At 43.0% G+C, this 20,758-nt stretch overlaps 1 protein-coding gene and 1 long non-coding RNA gene across 2 annotated transcripts in view; one reads left to right on the top strand and one right to left on the bottom strand.

Annotated features, from left to right (window-relative positions):
- SPATA17 (spermatogenesis associated 17) overlaps positions 1–20,758 on the top strand; it is a 165,422-nt gene that overhangs the window by 140,232 nt on the left and 4,432 nt on the right. The window lies entirely within an intron of this gene.
- The window catches only part of LOC311614273, a 29,005-nt gene continuing 21,610 nt past the window's right edge, over positions 13,364–20,758 (bottom strand). The window contains exons 3-6 of the long non-coding RNA XR_014793614.1: positions 20,148–20,242; positions 15,031–15,213; positions 14,385–14,437; positions 13,364–13,441 (exon numbers count right to left, since the gene is read on the bottom strand). This is a non-coding gene — a long non-coding RNA (uncharacterized lncRNA). The remainder of the gene's footprint in view (positions 13,442–14,384; positions 14,438–15,030; positions 15,214–20,147; positions 20,243–20,758) is intronic.

Raw genomic sequence — 20,758 nt, 5'->3', positions numbered from 1 at the left:
TATATATATATATATATATATATATATATATATATATACATATATATATATATATCCAATTTTTAAAATATATTTTATTGATTTTATACAGAGAGGAAGGGAGAGGGATATAGAGTTAGAAACATCGATGAGAGAGAATCATCGATCAGCTGCCTCTTGCACACCCCCTACTGGGGATGTGCCCCCAACCAAGGTACATGCCCTTGACCAGAATCGAACCGGGGACCTTTCAGTCCCCAAGCCGACGCTCTATCCACTGAGCCAAACCTGTTTCGGCTGGATATGTTTTGTTCAATAGTTCATTTTGTTCGTTAGATTTGCCTAAGATTGTGCAATACTGTCTTTCTCTGACTGGCTTATTTTGCTCAGCATAATACTCTCCAGGTTCCTCCATGATGTCTCAAAGAGTAAGAGGTCCTTCTTTTCATTGCTGCATAGAATTCCATGGTGTAAATAAATGTATCAGTTTTTTAATCCACTCATCTTTGGGTGGGCACTTGGGCTGTTTCCAGATCTTAGCTGTTGTAAATTGTGCTGTTATGAACATAGGGGTATATACCTTCCTTCTGATTGGTGTTTCGGGTTTCTTAGGCTATGTTCCTAGAATTGGAATCACTGGGTCAAAGGCAGTTTCATATTTAATTTTTTGAGGAAACTCCATACTGTTTTCCAGAATGGCTGCACCAGTCTGCATTCCCACCAGCAGTGTACTAGGATTCCTTTTTCTCCACATCCTCGCCAGCACTTGTCATGTGTTGTTTAGTTGATGGTTGCCATTTTGACAGGTGTGAGGTGATACCTCATTGTCATTTTAATTTGCATCTCTCTGATGATCAATGACTTACAGCATTTTTTGGTATGTCTCCTGGCCTTCTGTATGTCCCCTCTGGAGAAATGTCCATTTGGGACCTTTGCCCACCTTTAAATTAGATTGTCTGTCTTCTTTTTAAGTTGTATGAATTCCTTCTATTTTTTGGCTATTAACCTTGACTACATGTATCATGACCAAATATTTTCTGCCATACTTTTCACTTTGTTGATGATTGCCCTTGCTGTGCAAAAGCTTTTCGTTTTGATGGAGTCCCACTTGTTTATTTTCCTTTCGTTCGCTTTGCCCTAGGAGATGTATCTGGAAACATATCGCTATATGTCTGAGATTTTGCTGCCTACGGTTTCTTCTAGGATTTTTATGGTTTCACATCAAGTCTTTTATCCATTTTGAGTTTATTCTTGTGTCTGGTGTAAGTTGGTGATCTAATTTCTTTTCTTTTTTTTTCTTTTTCTTTCTTTCTTTTTTTTTTTTTTTTCATGTATCTGGCCAAGTCTCCCAACACCATTTATTGAAGAGGCTGTCTGAGGTGGCTTGTTTTTAAAACAAACACGTGACGTGGCTGCTGCTGGCATTGTTTTGAAATAATCAGAGAGCTTTCAGCAAACTTTCACCTTAGTCGGCAACATGTTTTGCTAGAAAAGCCGGTGGTAGTATCTAAAATTGTGTAAATCATCAGTTTTTAATCTGGCAGGAAGTAGAGAGTGGCCCATTAAACTTTCGTAATTAAATTTTCCCTGTACTCCCCCATAGAACCATTATCTGAGTTTTCTAATTAACACAAGAGGAGGGAGTCAATTCAGATTGATGGCACTGAGAGCCATCCCCTTTCATTTTAATGACCTTTAATAAACTTTTATGACTATTGATATTGATAATTATAATACACCCTTTAATTCTGCAATGTGATTCTAAGGACCTTTTCAAAAATTGCAAAATTCACCTTTAAAGCTAGAGTAGGCAGAAGCATTGTATTCCCGGATGTGGTGCTCTCAAGGCAGTGATTTTCAGTGAGCCAAAGGGTAGACAATGGCATGGTGACAGTGGCTTTCCTTCCTGGAGCCACAGTGCAGGTCCTCATTCCTGTCATGGTCTCCGAATTTCAGATGACAGCTCCCCCCACCAATGCCAATCAGGGCTGAATTGAAAGCTGTTTTATGATAAATAATCCACACAGAGTAAGGCGGAGGTTACTAAGTTTATTTTATTGTTTTTATATTTATTTATTTATTTATTTATTTATTTATTTATTTATTTTTTTTACAGAGAGGAAGGGAAAGTTATAAACATCAATGAGAGAAAAACATCATTTACCTGCCTCCTGCACATCCCCTACTGGGGACATGCCACAACCAAGGTACATGCCCTTGACTGGAATCGAACCTGGGACCTTTCAGTCCCCAGGCCGACACTCCATCCACTGAGCCAAATCAGTTAGGGCAAGTTTGTTTTATTTTCAATGGGGAAGGCATTGAGGCCAGTAGGCCAGCTGCCCGAGAGGGGAATTCATGAGGCAAGCTAGGCTGCTTTTCTGGAAGGTTCTCAGGACATTCTGCAGAATTGTCCATAATTCTAGACATCTCCTAGAGTTGCCATTGCTGTCGCTGAGAGTGATCCTTCTAACTGAGAAAATGCATTTGCCAGCTTAAGCATATAAGCATGGGGAACACACCTACTGTCACTCATCACTTGGCTTGAGAAACTGGGATACGGAGAGGATGGAGACCTGACCAGGACCGTGTGTATGGTTCATGATGGAGCTGGGAGTTAGCTTAAGCTGTTAATCAACAAGCTACACAGTCTGCAAAATCAGTGAGTGACCTAAGTGGGACTTCAGACCCTTGGTTAATGACATCAACAGTTGCAAATTGTGATCTACCAAACTCGTGGTGTTTAAGGGAGACTGAATGCAATCCTTAAAGTGGACATTAACGAATTTTATGCCAGAGCATCATGTAAGGATTCAATGAGATACGGTCTACAACAGTGCCTGGCTCAACACAAGCTACCTGCTCAAAGACAGAGAAGAAAGCCTTGCTACACTGAGGAGAGAAATAAAGGAAGCAAACAGACCTTTTAGAGGTAGGAAAGGCAGTATCCTAACTGAGAAAGGGGCTGTGCAGAAGGAATAGCAGATTCTATTCTGCAGAGGAGGTTGGCGAATTTGTGTACATAGAGATAGAAGTTATCCGAATTGAAGCACCAAAGAAAAAGTCTAAAAAAAAAAAAAAATGCACAGAGCTTCTGTGATTATAGCACTGAGTTTTCAGAACTCTCATCCTCCCTGATGGAAGTTAGCCTTGGCTCAGAGACACTTTGCAGGAGGCTGGGAGGAGGCAGGACTGAGCGGATTGCCTTCACGCGTGGCAGGCTGATGGGGCTCGCTGTGTGCTGGGGCTGGACCTGCTAGCTCGCCTTCTGGGCCCTTCGTTCCTTCAGCTCCTGCTGGATCTGCTGGATTTTCTGAGTCCAGGACCAGTGTGAGCAGCCCTGGAGGCAGCAGCTGAGCGCAGGCTCCTCCAGCTCCCCCCAGTGCTCCTCCTCCAGGCTCTCAGAGGCCTTGGCCAACGTGGGCCACTCCTGGGGCGGCCGCCAAGCCCACGCCTCTTCCAGCTCCTGTTGTTTCTCCTCCTCCGGGTTCTCCAGATTCTTGGGCCAGTCCCAGCACCAGAGAGAGAAGTAGGAGATGCACATTAAATATTGGACTGCCCCCACGGTTCCATATACTTCCGTTCCTATAATAAATCCCATATCATATAGGATTTCTAGCAGATCAAACCCTAACTGATAAAATAATATACCCTAAGTGGCCTTTATGCCAGAAATATAAGGTGTAACATTTTTATTATTTTAAAATTTATTTGTATTGATTTCAGAGAGGAAGGGAGAGGGAGAGATAGAAACATCTATGCATGTAATTAAAAATTTTTACTAGCCACATTAAAATCACTAAAAGACAAAAAAAAAAAAAAAAAAAAAAAAAAAAACACCAAAAAAAAACATCAATAATGAAAGGGAATCATTGATTGGCTGCCTCCTGCATGCCCCCTATTGGGATTTGAGCCTGCACCCTGGGCATGTGCCCTGACCATGAATCGAACTGTGACCTCCTGGTTCATAGGTCAATGCTCAACCACTGAGCCACTCCAGCTGGACAAGGTTTAACATTTTTAAATCTATCAATGTATTTCACCATATTAATAGATAAATGAGAAACCTGTATGATTATCTCAATAAATTCAGAGAGCCCTTTATGATCAGAATCAGAACACTAGTTCTGAAAGGAAATGCCTTCCACTTGATAAAGGGCATCTTTGAAAAAATATCCAGGTAACAGCCTAATGCTTTTCACTCCACTAGGAAGAAAACAAGGATGGCAACTGCATGCCTCCTATTTCACACTAGAGGCCCAGTGCATGAATTTCGTGCTCTCAGGGGAGAGTGGGTTTCCTTAGCCTGGCCTGCACCTTCTCGCAGTCCGGGAGCCCTGGGGGTATGTCCATCAGCTGACATCCTTAGAGCTGCCTGGAGGTGGAAGAGGCTCCCACCACTGCTGCTGCATTTGCCAGCTATGAGCCTGATTGTGGGATCACACTGACCACCAGGGGGCAGCTCCTGCACTGAGCATCTGTCCTCCTGGTGGTCAGTGCACATCATAGCGACTGGTCGTTTCTCTGCTCCGACGATTTGCATATTAGCCTTTTATTATATAGGATTGCCCTGGAAGTCTTAGCCAGTCCAGTAAAGGAAGAGCAAGGGTTTTTAAAAGCTGACAGTGCTTTTACAATTGTGATATTATGAGAAACACATTTTTAAAACATGTGTTGGTGCCTTAAGTTGAAGTGTTCTTTGCATAGGAGGGGAAATACTTTTCTAAGTCACAGATGAGTTACTTTGCTCCCTTTCAGCCTTTATTATTTAGACTTCCCATCCCATCTCTTGAGGAAAGAGGGCTCTTGTCCATTGATAGGCCGTGTGTCTCTACAAGCCATTATACCTGGGCCCACCAGCATTATTGCATTCTCTGGGACTGGGAGCTGGCTTTATCCCTCTCACTCCACATACTATTTCTTTTGCCTGCTTCTCTGGTGTGTGTGTGTGTTAAGAGGGAGGAGGTAGTCTCCTACTTTAAAGTATTAACTAATGCCGAAACCGGTTTGGCTCAGTGGTAGAGCGTTGGTCTGCGGACTGAAAGGTCCCCGGTTCGATTCCGGTCAAGGGCATGTACATTGGTTGCGATCACATCCCAAGTAGGGGGTGTGCAGGAGGCAGCTTGTCGATGTTTCTCTCTCATCAATGTTTCTAGCGTTCTATCTCTCTCCCTTCCTCTCTGTAAAATATCAATAAAATACATGTTTAAAATAAATAAATAAAATAAAGTATCAACTAATTCCTCCCAAAGCCCTTGCTGATACGGGGGTGACTCCTACCCCAAGGGAACCGTGTGCGTACCCATGTCATTGCTCTTACCATGTAATCCTGGGATGGTCTCATTCCTCTTCTGGTAGTTGCTCTCCTCTGAGCTTCTGGGGCTGTGTGGTTAGATCCCCAGTCACCCCAAAGCCCGCAGAAGGCCCCCGTCGTGTTTGTTGAATGAAGCGAGCAAGCAGGACATAAAGAAGGTGGCAAAACCAAGTGCATTTATTTAGTGTTTTAGTGGAAGTGATCCTGCAGCTTGTCTGCTCTAGTGAGATGAATGGCAAGGGCCTGGACCTGCAGGCCCCTGCTGTTTTTGCTTAGCCTTCTTCATGCATCATGGCTGATGGGACGCATGGAACTCTCAATTACTAGTCTTGCTTTGCCATGGTGCACACAACTCTATGCAGAAATGAGGACAAAAACACCACAGAGCCGCCGCCTGATATCGGGGAGGGAGAGGTACCCTGTATGACCCTATTATCTCAGCATAGGTCAGGTAGTTACCAACTGAAGGACTCTACACCCAGCATCATATCTATTGGGGATCTTCCAGCTGGTGATACTGGGGCGCCTAGACTACTTGGCATTGACGTAACTAGGTAGAAACCATGGTGTATGCAAGCTCTGGTGGCCGGAAATTAAAGGGTCACAACAGGCCACTCAAGACAGTCTTTAGAGATAACTGGATTGACCTCTTCATTAGCATCAACCAAAACACTTAGAAAATGTCAGTCTCTATAGCGCTGAGCCCACCATATGCAATGTCGCCGTGTGCTTACTGTCAGTCTTTTGAAGAGAATTTAAAAATCAAACAAAAACAATAATCTTGTCTTCCCAGGAACTCCTTATCCCCACCCAGAACTTCATCCTTGCTTAGCTAAACCTGTTTCTCTTTCTCTCGGAAGGGGGCTTCTTTTGTTGTACCTAAGGACATATGTGACATGTTATTACCAAGAAGAAATTAGAATTCAAAATAGTCAGAATGGGATGGCTTAAAATACTTAAGTTGGCCCAGACTCATGCTAATATGTAATATATAATGTACCAGAAACGGGGAACGGAGTCGATTTCTGTTAAGCTCTAATACTAGAGGCCCAGTGCACGAAATTCATGCACGGGTAGGGTCCCTAGCATCTGCCAGCTGCTGGCCAGGGCCTTCCTTTGTTCTGTGCCACCGCCTGGTGGTCAGCACAAGTCATAGCAAGTGGCTGAACTCCTGGTCGAACTCCCAAGGGGACACTTTGCATATTAGGCTTTTATATTGATAGATGTTGCATTGACCATACACAGCGTCTGACCTCAAGGAAAACAAATGTGGAAGCAGGCTAAAATGGCTACTGATTGACTCTCAGGGTTCACAGTGCATTCCAAGGAATGCATTTGATCTGCGGTGAGAGCAATTCCTAGGAAAGATGTGTGAGTGAAGAATGAGAGGTAGAGTCATGATAGACTCTCTAACATATTTGTCTGACCCTCGGTAATATTTCCACTGAGAATACAACTTGTGTAAGATGGAGTTGGAGGGCTTTTGAAAATTATCTAATTTGTGAGAAGCACACCTAGGGTTTTGCAATGGGCACCCTAGGAAACATAAAAAGATGCACAAATACAAACAGAAATGAGATTTCATAAGATCCCTAAATAGGAACATATATCTAATCCAGGGTGATAAAAGAAAATGTTTATGAATTTAAAATGACATGCTATTCTTTAACACCATTTGGATATTTTCTAACGCTTGAAAATAATCTTATGAGTAATATTTAAAAATGCTATGAAAATACCTTTTAAAGCCAGCTACCACGAATCTATTTTCATTTATCTGTATGGCTTTTCATTTTCGTCCTTCTAAATTTGCGTTTCAGTCATTAGTGCAATCCACGGCAGAAGAAAGGTAATGGATGATGGGAGGAATGCTTTGTTTTTCCATCACCTTCCTTCCGTGAGTCGAGGCGTTTTTGTCGTTAGATGCTTAGATGTGAAATTGTTTTTACGGAGTTATTGATGACTGTATCTACGCAGAGCCTAAGTGAAATTATAGTGTATTATGGAAGCAATCTCTTCCTTCCATTTTTCTGCGTTATTGTACCATAGGAGCCACCTACGCCCATTACCCAGCTGCCATGAATATTGCATCTTGCCTATAAGTCATCCGGGTTTTAACCAAATTAAGTCTCTACTACATGACTCAGATTTAGTATCTTTGCAACACAGCAATGTAATCTGTGGCCACGGACTTGTGATAAGGAAAAAAACGAAGACACAGTGGCTCAGGCACAATGGGCATTCGATAAATACTGGTTAAAAGGAGGCTAGAACCGGGGCCTACCGGAAATCACTGCTGTTTTTCTCTTATTTGTGAATTAAGAGCTTCCAATCGGTAACACTTTTATCATGTCATCAGCCTTGATGCATGAAATGATATTCCCGAGGGGAATTTAGAATGCACATTAGAATAGAATAGACTAACACATTATCTGAAAGAATAATGCACACTTTTAAACTACAGCCACACGCAATCAGCTTTTAAAAAAAAAAAAAATATATATATATATATATTATATATATATATATATATATATATATTATTGATTTTTATTTTTTTCTTTTTTACAGAGAGAAAGGGAGAGGGATAGAAACATCAATGAGAGAGAAACACTGACCAGCTGCCTCCTGCACACTCCCTACTGGGGATGTGCCTGCAACCAAGGTATAATACATTCCCTTAATGGGAATCGAATCTGGGACCCTTCAGTCAGCAGGCCTACGCTCTATCCACTGAGCCAAACAGGTTAGCGTGGCAATCAGCTTCTTAATGGTCATCAGCATAGGTGAGGTATTCTTCTAAAAAACTGCTTTACTGGCATGGATTACTCCACAAATAGACTAGATAATAAACACTTAAATAATAATTGAGTGCTTCCCATGCATATTATTGAGTGCTTCCCATGCATATTTAGAAACTATATCACCCATTATTAAGGAGAAACAGTAATAATAAAAAAAACAATGAGTTCTACTTTCTCTAAACATTTCCAGTTTACTTGGCAAGGAGTCTCAGGCTTATCAAGCCAATGGTATGTTTTGTACCATGAGCATCGAAGGGAATTAACTTCCACCCACAAATGCTTAAGATAAACCTGGTCACTTAACTTAAATGGTGTTTTACACAGAAAAACACTTGCGTGGAATTCACCTCCACTGGGAAGATGGATGGATGGAAGGAAATCATTTGAATAAAGAAGACTAGGCTAGGCAACTGAATTTCTATCCAGATTATTTCTTCATGCAATTACTTAACCGGGGCTGTTAAGAAAAACCATTTTGGAAGGTTTTAAAAAAGAAACCTGCTCCCTCTCTCTGGGACAGTGGTAAGGGGGCCTTGACTAAAGGTAGGAAAAAGAACAAACTTCATGTTTGTAGTTATGGAAGTTTTAGAAATTGGAATGGATTTTGAGTTCAGATTTGTGATTTTCTCCACATTCTGTTAACTATCGTTGTTTTTAAGAAGGCCAAGAAATGCCCAGCCAGTGTGGCTCAGTGGTTGAGTGTCAACCTGTGAGCCAGGAGGTCACAGTTCGATTCCCAGTCAGGGCACATGCCTGGCTTGCAGGCTCGATCCCCAGACCAGGTCATGCAGGAGGCAGCTGATCAATGATTCTCTCCCATTATTGATGTTCCTCTCTCTCTCTCCCTCTCTGAAGTCAATAATATATTATTATTATAACATATTAAAATAATATAAGCCAAAAACCAGTGTGCCTATTTTAATCATATAAACATATTTTAATTTAATGGCTCTATACTTACAACCATAAGTTCCTAAAATATTCAAGGGGTCTCAGCCAGAAAGGGGTTATATTCGAAAAGTCTTGTGTGTTGTTGTTGTTGTTGTTTTCTGGAATAACCACTCATACCTGTAGATTGTTTTCATCGGTTGCTTTTTATTCGCATACATACTAAGACCTTTTGTTTCAAACTCACCAACAGAGAGCACCAAAGACTTTTCTCATGACATTGCTGTTCGCTTTTCTAAATGTTAATGGTTATAATACTGACCAGTCTCAACTACACAGTAAAGAAATCAAGGTATCACCTGTTAGGCAAGAATCCAATGCCCCTGAGTGTGAAGAGTTTAACTGTGAAACACCAGAATCAAAGTTGAGCTGTCACAGCGCTATCTGCTCACTTCCATCTCATCTGGGACTTCTCACGTGGGAAGAAATTAGTGAGTTATGCAGACTGGAGGGGACCTTAAAAAAAGAAATTGTCCCAATGCTATTCTGTAATCAATTGGAGGAGAAAAAAAATCAGTCAGTATCAGGTAATAAAATATGGAATTAGGGAAGCGCACTTGCGTATGTATCCTGTGGAAAAGGTTATTTTTCATGATTTACAAGGGTTTTGAAAGAAGCTTGTGGAATGCCACGGGAGAAATGAAGACCAGGGCATGCCTTACATTGTTCTCCAAGTGCTTCCCTAATGCTTATGTTTTTTGTGTTTTGTTTTGTTGTTGTTGTTTTGTTTTTTTTGGGGGGGAGGGGTGTACAGTGAGGCGGAACGGTTATTGACCAGATTGATCATGGGAACAGATCTGCCAGTGGTAACCTTGTTTAATGATATGTTGCTGGGCTCAGCACCTCGCTGAGGCAGTGATTCCTCAGTGGCTGGGCCCCTGTGATGGATCGCAGCAGGAAGCTGGAGGTGCAATCACTCACCTGCTGTCACTGCCTGGCCCCGCCTGTCACATTCCCCCCACCTCCCCAAGCTGGGTGGCCTGGCTGCCCACCCCTGGGAGACTGGAGCCTCACACCTTCCTTTGTAGGGCATGGCTGAAAGTTTTGGGGTTTTTCCCCCAAAATACTTGAGTCCCCTCCTAGCTTAGGCTTCTCAACTCCCTCCTCGCCCACACAGCCCAGTGGGGTTTATTTGAAAGTGGCCAGAAGACCAAGCAAGGCCCGTTTACATCACAAGACCTAAAGATTCAGGGACTAGGATTTTCTAGAAAAGCACGAAGTCCTATTTTATGACATTTTCCTCTTTTTAATCGATGCCTTAGTGCTGTAGAATGTGCACAGGTGTTGGGCATGGTGGTACCTGGGCGGAGGTTACTGGGCTGGAAACTCTTAGCTCGGTTCTGTGTTTTCTTTTATCTCGGTATGTCCGGCACCTCGCACATAACGGTTTGCTCCCAGAAAATAGAAACCTGTGTAATTTGGTTTGAGAAAGGACCGAGTAGTATAAGAGGTTACTTATACACTCAGCCAATCTTGAATAATTTCCTATTGCTTATCCAGTGAAATCTAAGCTGGTGTCTCCTGTACAAGATGACCCCACACACTGACTGTACTCTCCAAAATGAATGTGCCTTAGTTTCGTCAGGACTACTTTATTATTCCCACTATTCGTGCTTATTCTTTTCCTCTATTAACCAGTTCTGGTGCCACCTCTCACAGGAAGCCCTCCTTGATTACATCAGCCTTTATTCACCCCTTATTTCAGAAGTCGGTTCCTTCTTAAGGTTTGTGGTTCCAAGGATGCCAACTTGCATCCTCAGAGCTAATATTGCCACTTGAAACCTGAACTAAGTCATTAACACACGGATGGCAAATTTGGGTGATGAATGGACATACAAAATTTATTAATATTTTGCTACATTGCTGGGCAAAGATTTTTTTTTTTTTTCTGTGCATGAGCAAGCATGTAGGTCTCAGAGCTTCTAAAGGACTATGAGAAAGCAACTGTTGGAAACAGGTACAGAGAAGGAAAAAGACACCTGATGAATCACTGAGCTACTGGGGCCTTACAGGTGCTAGTCAAAAGACCACTCAGCTTTCACCTGCGTCTACTCTGGGTTTCAGCCAGCTTCTCAAGGATTCTGTTACTTGCAGCTAAGAGCAGCTCCATTTTCTTGGAACTCAATTTAGGACACACACACACTTCATTTTGGTTTTCCTGTTTTTTGAATAAACACCCATCCTCTCTTCCATGAAACTAAAAACTTCCTAAGTTACTCTTAGGCTACCAAGAAGCCTAATATTTTGAGATGATGCATTTAATTGAAAGGGTAGATCCGTGGTCATCAAACTGCAGCTCGCGAGCCACATGCGGCTCTTTGGCCCCTTGAGTGTGGCTCTTCCACAAAATACCACGGCCTGGGCGAGTCTATTTTGAAGAAGTGGCATTAGAACATAAACTGTGCACCTATGGATGAGGACAATGGGGGGTGGGGAGGGGGCGGAGGATGGGGTGGGAACCTAGTGGAAGGGGGAAGAAATGAGGAACTTTTGTAATAATATGAACAATAAAGATTGATTTAAAAATTAAAAAAAAAGTTTACGTTTAAAAAATTGGGCTCTCAAAAGAAATTTCAATCGTTGTGCTGATGGGTTTGCAGATCACTGGGGTAGATCATCTGTATCCTGATTTGGTTACATGCCACTTGTCTCTTAGGCAATCGAGTGCTGTCTTTTTCATAGTCTCTATATCCTCATTATATTGCTTTCACTTGAGAAAGAGTCCTGCGTATATTATTACCAATCCTATCACTAATACCTCACTATGCCAGTCTTCAAAAAAATTGCACGAACAAGCTCTGTGTGTAATACCTTATGGGGGGAAAAAAAATCAAAACAGCCAGCGATAAGCCACAAAAAAAAAATAAAAAAAATAAAAAAAAATAAAAAGCTAAAAGACATTCAACAAAAAGAAAAAATAGCTGCCCATGGATTTGGGAAGACAAATGATGTAGAGAAGTGGGACTCGTGGCTTTCCAGTGGAGACCTCAGCCGTGGTCGGTCTCCTTAGCTGGCTTCCTCCTCTCCTCTGCCTGTGTCTTTAAGGCCTTAGCCTCGCTCTCAACCCAGAGATGACAGTGAAGTCCTGCAGCCCCCCAAAACAAAAATGGAAAACCTCATACTATCGTTTGCTTGTTTGCGTCAAGCAGGCCACATGCACTCTGAGGCTCCAGTTTTTCCTGTTTTGTTTTGGTTTATAGATAATAGTCGTTTTCTTTTTTTTACTCCCACCAATGTGGTATGACAGCATCCCTTACAGAATGCCCGTGTGTGTGTGTGGTCTGTGTGTGGTTTTGGGAGGGAAATGGAAATGTTTAGATGCTTTTATCCACTGAGCAGGACTCTCTCTCGCTTTCCTGCCTCTGAGGTCATTTCACAGCCAGCAGCTATGAGGACGATCAGAACATTTCCCTCTGACAGCTTCTCTTTGCTGACGCCCCAGTGGCCGGCCACCCTGGCAGCGGTGGGCCTGTCACTTAGGCAAAAATAGTTTCACTCACCCCCTGTGTGCCCTCTTTTTGGCTTCTCCGTTGACTTTTGGGTCTCTGTCTATCCTCTTTGCAAATGCAAAAAGGACAGACAGACTCATACCCAATGCCATAGTTTCTGTCACCCTCTCGTAAGGTGTCTGTGTTGTTTAGCCTAATTGTCTGTCTGTCTCCACTTTATTAGTAAGTCATCAGTGTGATTTGAAGCAGAGCAGAAACTCGCTGCTATTCCAGAAAACAGCATTTCTCTATGTGTACATAAAAGCGATTTCTTATTGAGTGAGAACCTTATACAGGGATGTTATAAGGAAGAGGACTTTTCATCATAATAATGACATGCTCAAGGGACATTCTGTATCGTGAACACTTCATAACTACTGGTCTTGCATGATGGCTAACATAAAAGAAATGGGCAGAATTAACTATCAATCTAGTACAGCCCAATGCTAATCACAATTAAGGGTTGTGCATATAAAGTTGCTTCTTTTAGATCTTAAAATGGACTGTTCTGATAGCTACAATTTACAAAAGTCATCTAAATAATATTTTAAGTTCTGCGGGGGGGGTGGGAAGTATTGTTTTAATGAAAGGAATGCACTTCTTTTCTTAAAAGATAGTGGTTGGCACTGTGTATACTACACTCACATATCATCTACCCACAAATACAGCAAAGGACACATTTAGGCAGCATTATGATCTTTCAATAATTCTCTAGTCATGAAAGACTTACTAAAAAACATGTACAATTTTATGTTCCTTTTTAATTCTAATTTTTTAGACAGAAAATGGCAACATGAATGAAATCTTATCAATACATCTTCAAAAATGTTCTTATATAAATATTTATCCCAACTGTGGATCAGTTGGCCCATCAGATGTCTAAACACCTGGATTACGCCAGATTGTTGCTATAATAGGTGGAATAAAAAAACAAAAATGCTTTAGAAAGATGTTTATCAGTGAAAATGTTTAATACATCTACATGTCATTTTCCAGTGTAAGACAAAATACCCAAAAGCAGAAATTTATGTTTGGGAATATAATCTAATTGGCAAATTTTCTGGACACATTTGATACTATTTGCTATAATTATAAAATTCAGATGTACTGCTGTAAAAGAATGTTCTGGTGTTCAGAAAAATGAACCTTTTAGAGGCTGAATAAAGCCATAGAGCTGGAGTGGGCAATACAGCAATCACTCAGGCTGTGCCTAAAAAGCACAAGCAAAGATGTAAAGCATGGCGGTGGGCATGTGAACATCTGTGGCTTCGCTGGAAGCCACTTAATAATCCCAATGAAAGAAGCCCCAGATTCTAAAATCTGAGACCTCCTTATGCAAATCACTTTGCCTTGAGCCATTTCAAAAAGGAAGGAAGGACCTAGCAGGTTTTACAGAATGTCAACCTTGATCCGACAGTAATTAGTCAAGATCTTGACTGATCATAGTGCAAGCAAACTCCAAAATCTGGTGCCCGGCAAAAATGAAAAATAGGGCCACAATCTAAGATAAAAATTCCTGCTTTATCTGACATGCTATTTCCTATGTTAGTGGATTTTGAATGGCATATAATGAAACGATGAATCGTTCATTGTCTAGTAATGTGACTTACTGTGATGCAAGTACAGGTTTTACCTTATGTATAGACATCAAGTTCAACATGAGGTAGTTGTGTACTTAACGCCTGTATAAGTCTACTTAAGCTTATGTATATATACATTAAACCAAATGTTTAAGTTCTTTTTCTGTTTAAAAAACTAAGATTTAAGCCCTAGCCGGTTTGGCCCAGTGGATAGAGCCTCGGCCTGTGGACCAAAGGGTCCCGGGTTCGATTCAGGTCAAGGGTTGCATACCTTGATTGCATACCGATGTTTCTCTTGGTCTTCTCCTCTCTCTTTCACTCTCCCTAAAAAAACAATAGGGGGAAAAAATATTTGGATAAGGATTAACAAAAAACAAACAAAAACAAAAAGATTTAAGGAAAGTACCTTTCACACAGTGTAATTATGGGAAATGATGTTGTCAGCTTGAACTAAAGCCTATGGGGTTTCGAGCAGCTGTTTGTTTTTCCCCCTCAGCATAGCATAAAGTTTATACTGAGATCAAGCTCAGCACTATACTGAACTTCTGCAAAAGATGACCTTTCTATTCTGTACGAGGAACTAAAACTTAAAACTCACGCCACAGCCAATCCCTGCAACACATCATCCCTTCTCCCCACAGGTAGGGGGGCCGGGAGCCCAGATGACAGGACCCCCCACCTGAGCCCCAGCTCCCCGGGCCGCCCGACCCGCTCTATCCATCACGGCGGGATAATGCATGGCGGCTGCCCCTGTGACAGGCCGTGATTGAGTGCTGAACACGGGCCCCGCTTCGCCCGGCGCATTTGTATTTCTCCGGGCCGGCTGGAGCCTTCTCGGCACTTGGGGGCAGGGAAGCGGGGATCCCCATTGTATTGGGAAAGAGAAATAATAATGCATTTTGATTACGGAGACGTACCACAGAGGAGAAATTAGGCCGCGGCGGAGTCGGCCCGGTCCGCTCAGGTGTGCGAGAGCATCCGTGCAGCGCAAAATGCAATATTATCGAGCGGTAATTTAGCTCTGATGAGTGGAGAATGCTGACCACGGTCATTGCTGTGGAGACGTCTCACTCACCCAGTCATGAAACAGAGATCTGTCCCTGTATGAGCACATACATGTAAGAAAAGGAACGAAGATCAGAGCTCACCGATCGTCCCAAAGGGCGGTCTCATCCAACTTAGTTTAGGATGGCAAGGGATTATTATTTTTTTAAAATTATTTTTTTTTTCAGCTTTACGTTCTTAATTTATTTGCAAACCTCTGATTTAATATCACAATCGAGTGATTTTTTAAATGGTCTGCGTAAGTGGCATCATCTGCTTTTAAGAAACTGAAATGACAGTATGTATAGTTTCAACCGTTTTTCTGCTCATTCGGCCAGTCCCTGAAAGCATGTCACTGGTGAAAATGCCTTTTCAAGTAACTCTTTTACAGCATTCGGGATCTGGGGCTGGGCCTTCTTAGAACCCTGTTTTTTCTATTTTAGAAGAAAAAAATATTGATTCTTAACATTATATACATTGTTCACATAATTTGAGTTGGGGGGTTCTTAACGGACTTACCTGAATGCTTTTGTTAAAATAATAAAGATTACCTGTCAAGATTGTTTTACAAACAGGAAAACAAACAAACAAACAAAAAAAAAACACCACACTGAGTGAAAACTCACTCTCCTCCCCAAAAAAGGGAGGAGGGAGAACATTAACAAAACACAAACAAGTCTGGATTTGCAAACTTCATTTCTCGGGATAGAATTCCCACTTCCTCTAAGCCCATTCATTCCCTGTAGCACACACAACGCACAGCCACGGTCTTGGACTTTTGAAAAACGTGTTGGATGGAGAGGGAGCGGACTGCTTGCTGCTTTCCCTTGATCTTTCCCGGGCAGGGGGGCGGTGGGATGGGGAGGAACGGGGACTGCGGGCCGGGACACCGGGTCCCAGGCGGCCTGTGTGCACACAGCCTCCCTGTCCCGCTTTGTTCCCAGGCGGGACTGGCGCGGTCTCCGCCTTTGTTGACCCGTCGCCAGCGAAGTTGCAGGAATATAAACACACGGAGGTGGCTGATGAAGGAAAGGAGGGGTTATGGCTTTCTCGGGGTGCCTGGTCACCCGCTGGGGAGGGACGGGGCGGAGGCGGAGGGCGCGGAATAAAGTCAAGTGCAGGCCATTGGGCGCAATCACGCAGCGCCTCGGACCCAAAGCCACCGGGTGGTTGGGTGGCCGCCTCTCCAGACCCCATGCCCTTGTCCTGGGCATCGGGCCATCGGCCACCCCCGGTGGGAGGTCTGGCGCCCCAAAATGCGGAGACAACGCGGGCGGATCCGCAGGCCAGTGAGCTCGGCTGAGAGTCGGGAGCTTTGGGGGCGCTTTCTCCCGGCCTGGCAGCGGGTCCCCCTCCTCCGGGTCCTGTAACCCCCTTTCCCGGCAGGAGGCCTGGGGGATCGTCCCCTGGCGTTGGCTGACCCCTGCCCTGCGGTCCAAAAGGCAGCAGTTTCCATCCCCAAAGTGGGGCGCTCCTCCATCACCCGCCCCAGCTGAGCTGCAGGTGCAGGCGTGGGGGGTGGAGAGGGGGCGGCCTGCGTTCCTTTTAAGGGACCCCAGTTCTAGGGGTGCGGGGACCCCTCGCTGGATGTCCCAGGATGACCAGGATGTCCCAGCCCACCTTGGGAGGAGCACGGAGGGTGCGGGCTCTTGGGACAGAGCTTGGCCCCAGGGCCTGACTGTCCCGCGCGTCCCCTCCCCGGGCAGCCTCCCCGGGGGCCTCCCCTTTGCACATCCCTCCGGGTGGACTGGCCAGGAGACTCCCTAGACCTTGGGGTTCAAAGAAACCTCACGGCCCTCGCACGGATCCCCCATCAGCCGAAAGGGGAGCAGGCAGCGCACAAAAGACGGGGCGAATGGAGCTCCTTCTGGCAGTGACAGTGAACTTGGGCGCGCAGAGCTGCGGCTCCGGGTCTGCTAACGGGGAGGCGGAGCGGAGGGGAAGCGGAGGCACATCTGGGGCCCGGACCAGATGGAGGCTGCGCTGTCCTTCAAACTTGGGATGCCCTTGACGGGAGCTGTCAGGTGCCTGCGAGGCTGATAGGCGGCGGTGGCGGCGGGGAGAGGTGGAAGCAGGCTTGGGGGGAGCAGAGGGAAGAAAGGAGAAGCTGGGGAGGGAGAAGCGGTGCGCAAAGTGACCCCGATCCGCAGAGGCGCAGGGCCAGAGCCCCGAAGCTGGTGGCTCCAGGGGGCCCGCGGGCCAGCGGGAAAGAAGCAGGAGGGACAGGAAAGCAGCCGAGGAGACAGAAACTAAGACAAAACGAGGAACTAAATCGAAGAAGTAGCCCAGGTGTCTTTAGGGTGCGCGTCTCCTCTATTTTAGGAGACATGGCTTTGACCTGTTCCCCCCCCCCCCCAACCACTTCTCCCATCACCACCCCCTTTTTTCCTTCCTCTCCTGCCCGCCATCCGCTGAACTGATTAGACTGTAATTAAGGCCATAAAGCCCTCAGATTATCCACCTGTTTATTCACCAAAGTCGGGGTCTCATCAAGCAAATTAGCCGCTTCCCGGCTGCACACTGGGCCCCGAGCTCGCCTGATTAATGGAGTTTATTGGGAGCTGTTAAAAGCATTAACTGGAGAAAATCTCGGCAATTCGTCATATTTAAGGGATGGAAATTAAATCTCGCTATGCAAATGAGAGGAGGGAAAAAAATTCCAACCGTTTTGGGGGGGCTCCGCCCTGCAGGTTCTTTCCCCCTTAAAATCCTGCTCAGGAAACCGTTATGTGGGCCTAAAGTTACCAAAGATCCTCCATGCCCCCTTATTTGGCACGAAGGATGGGGAGCAGAAAAAGGAAAGGCAAGAATACCCGGTTCCCAAAGCAGAGAGATTGTTTCAGGACATCCAGCTCCCAACAAGAAATCCCATTTTTAAATTAAAGTTACTGTACCTCTCTCAGTTCCCTGGGTGGATACAGTAACTTTCACGGGAAAAGGGCCAGTGATAGAATCAACAGCTAACAGACAGAGGGGCCGTTAGGTAAGTGGCCTAAGAAGGAGCACTAAGGAAGAGGGACACGAGAAGGCACCCCAATAACTCCGGACCCTTATGAAGTGGCCATGGAAATATCTGGGTATCCAGTGTCTGTCCTCACCACTGGGTGCCTGGGACAGGTCTGGGAAGGGGTGAGTGAGGCAGTAAGCCAGGGAAGGAGGGAAATGGATCTAGACATGATGGTGTGCAATGAATACATTCTTTAGTCAATGCAAAGCTTACAGTGATGCGAAAAAACTATAAAAACTCATCCATTATGTTAGAACCAAATCTATAAGAGTTATCATGTAAATGTTCTTCAGACTTATATAATTTTCAATTAGCTATGCCTGCCCCTTTGGTCTCATATAGCATTTAGATTTTATCTTTTAAATCATTTTGTTTGAGAGGAACATTTTGAGAATTACTTAAATTACTTCAAATTACTTTGAAATGTTTACTAAAATTATAACACAAATAACATTGCCCTTAAACAGATATACAGGATGAAGTATATATTAGAGCATATAAAATCTAAATGCTATATGAGACCAAAGCGGCAGGCATAGCTAATAGAAATTTATATATCTCTTATAAACTCGGTTCTAAAATGGATGGATTTTTATAGTTTTCCTCAATGTTGTTCTTCAAAACAAGATTTTCCAGATAATGCTAACTTAATTTTATTTTAAAACCTTAAAGTGTTGAGATTCATTACTTTCTCTCACATTAATGAAGTCACAGTTGGCTAAGAAAAGTAACCCATCATTTATATTAGCATTATCTTTTAAGAGTTCAAAGAAATCTCACTTTATATTGCCCTCCCCTTTGGTGATTATAACATAGCTTTGTCAAACCAAAAACATGTAAAAATAGCAACACCCCAAAGCATAAGTAACCTTGAAATATCATCTTCATTTGTCTTAATCTTTAAAAATCTTTATATTATTTGTTTACTGTCTCTGCAAAATTCCAATATATTCTAAATATGACCCGCAAGAATCCCATTCTGTTTCTGTCAATACTCTGCAAACTCTGCATAGCATTGCTTGGCTTCTAACGCGATGATTTTGTAACAAATGAACTGTAAACCTTTTTATTTAATATCGCAAATAAAAATCATTTGAAATAGTTCTGGGTAGTGATTAAGATTTCTTGGTAAATGCATCTGATATTACCCACTGAATTGTTTAGAATGCATTTTATACTCATGTTCTAAGTATTAAGAGATTACTCAGTAAAAAAAAAACAAAAAAAAAAAAAAACATGAATTAAGAGATTATTCAGTAAAAAAGCATATATATAAATTTAATTCATTTTTTGCCCATGCAAGCATAGGCCTAAGAAGACTTATTTCTCCCATAATTTTGAAATAAAACTTGAATAACAAGAACTATTTTTATGCTAAGGATTGTTCATTTGGCAGCTTTGCTTTTAATATTGGGCTTAAACACATAAATTAGAGAGACAGGAGAACTCTCTAAGGACATTTAAAAACACATTTTGCTATGAACGCCGTTTTAGAAAACTACTTTGTCTCACATGTTTAAAACCAAAACATTTAAAAAGGACATCATGCCAGTTTTAGAACGCTCATCATCACGGCATTCTAAATGTGCCTGGCAGCTCATTTAAGAATATGGGTATTTCAGCATAAAGGTAATTTACCTTTAGAGGTGGCTTCTGAGCTACAAACGACTGGATATCACTCACTGTGATTTGTATTTCTGATCTCTCGAGTGGTCGGGATAAAGAAGGTCAAAGCGGTCCCGGCTGAGAAGAAACTTTGAAAGCGTTTGGCCAAGTTAATGAATTGGATTTCCTCTTCAAGGGGAGATATTAGGATTGGGACGTGGCGGCCCCTCAGCCAAATCAAGAATATGCGCCGTAGACAGGCAAACTCTTACGTTTCTTTTTTCCCACCAGATACATGCCCTCCCGTAGCTGGTAATTCGCAAGGACCGTTATATTAGCTCAGAATACGTTTCATACGCAATAAACTTTATACCCCACCTCATTTTTGCGGCGTTCGCTTCGTGTAGCTCTGTGGCTGCTGCAGAATGCTTCTCGGAGAGAGATCCCCTTCGCTTTACAAAACATGTTTGCCGCTGTGAACAAATGGCAAACATTAGTAAACTCTAATGATCGCTTTTAAGCTTTGCAAAAGTAATGCAAGTTCCATGAAATGAACAAAAGTAGAAAACACCCCCCCCTTTTTTTTTTCCTTACTAGCCCTTAAATGATTTATGAAATAAAAATGCTACTCCAGTTTGCTTTGAATAACCAGTCCTTCCTTCACCAAAGAGTCTCTTATTAAATATTCAGAATGCTAGGATATAAAATAAGCTCTGTCTGTGCATTTTCTGGAGTTTTGGTAAAAAATTCAGTCAAAACAAAGAGTCCCGATGCATAGGTACTGTGATCCATTGGCTTTAAAAATATTTGCATTTGTTTTCATAGGACAGTATCTGGAATAAAGAAAGGGGGCATCTATATACTTTAAAGAAAAGCAATTTTGTCTGTAATATTCAGCCAGTTCACTTAAAATACTATATTTCATATTTGGGGTTCTTAGCACTGCCAAGCTTCTCTGTAGACTCTCACTTACATCTAAGCATTCAAGT

This window comes from Pipistrellus hanaki (genome assembly GCF_964339955.1).
Source record: "Pipistrellus hanaki genome assembly, chromosome: 20".
In the NCBI taxonomy this organism is placed as follows: domain Eukaryota; kingdom Metazoa; phylum Chordata; class Mammalia; order Chiroptera; family Vespertilionidae; genus Pipistrellus; species Pipistrellus hanaki.
This window is presented reverse-complemented; position numbering and strand designations above follow the sequence as displayed.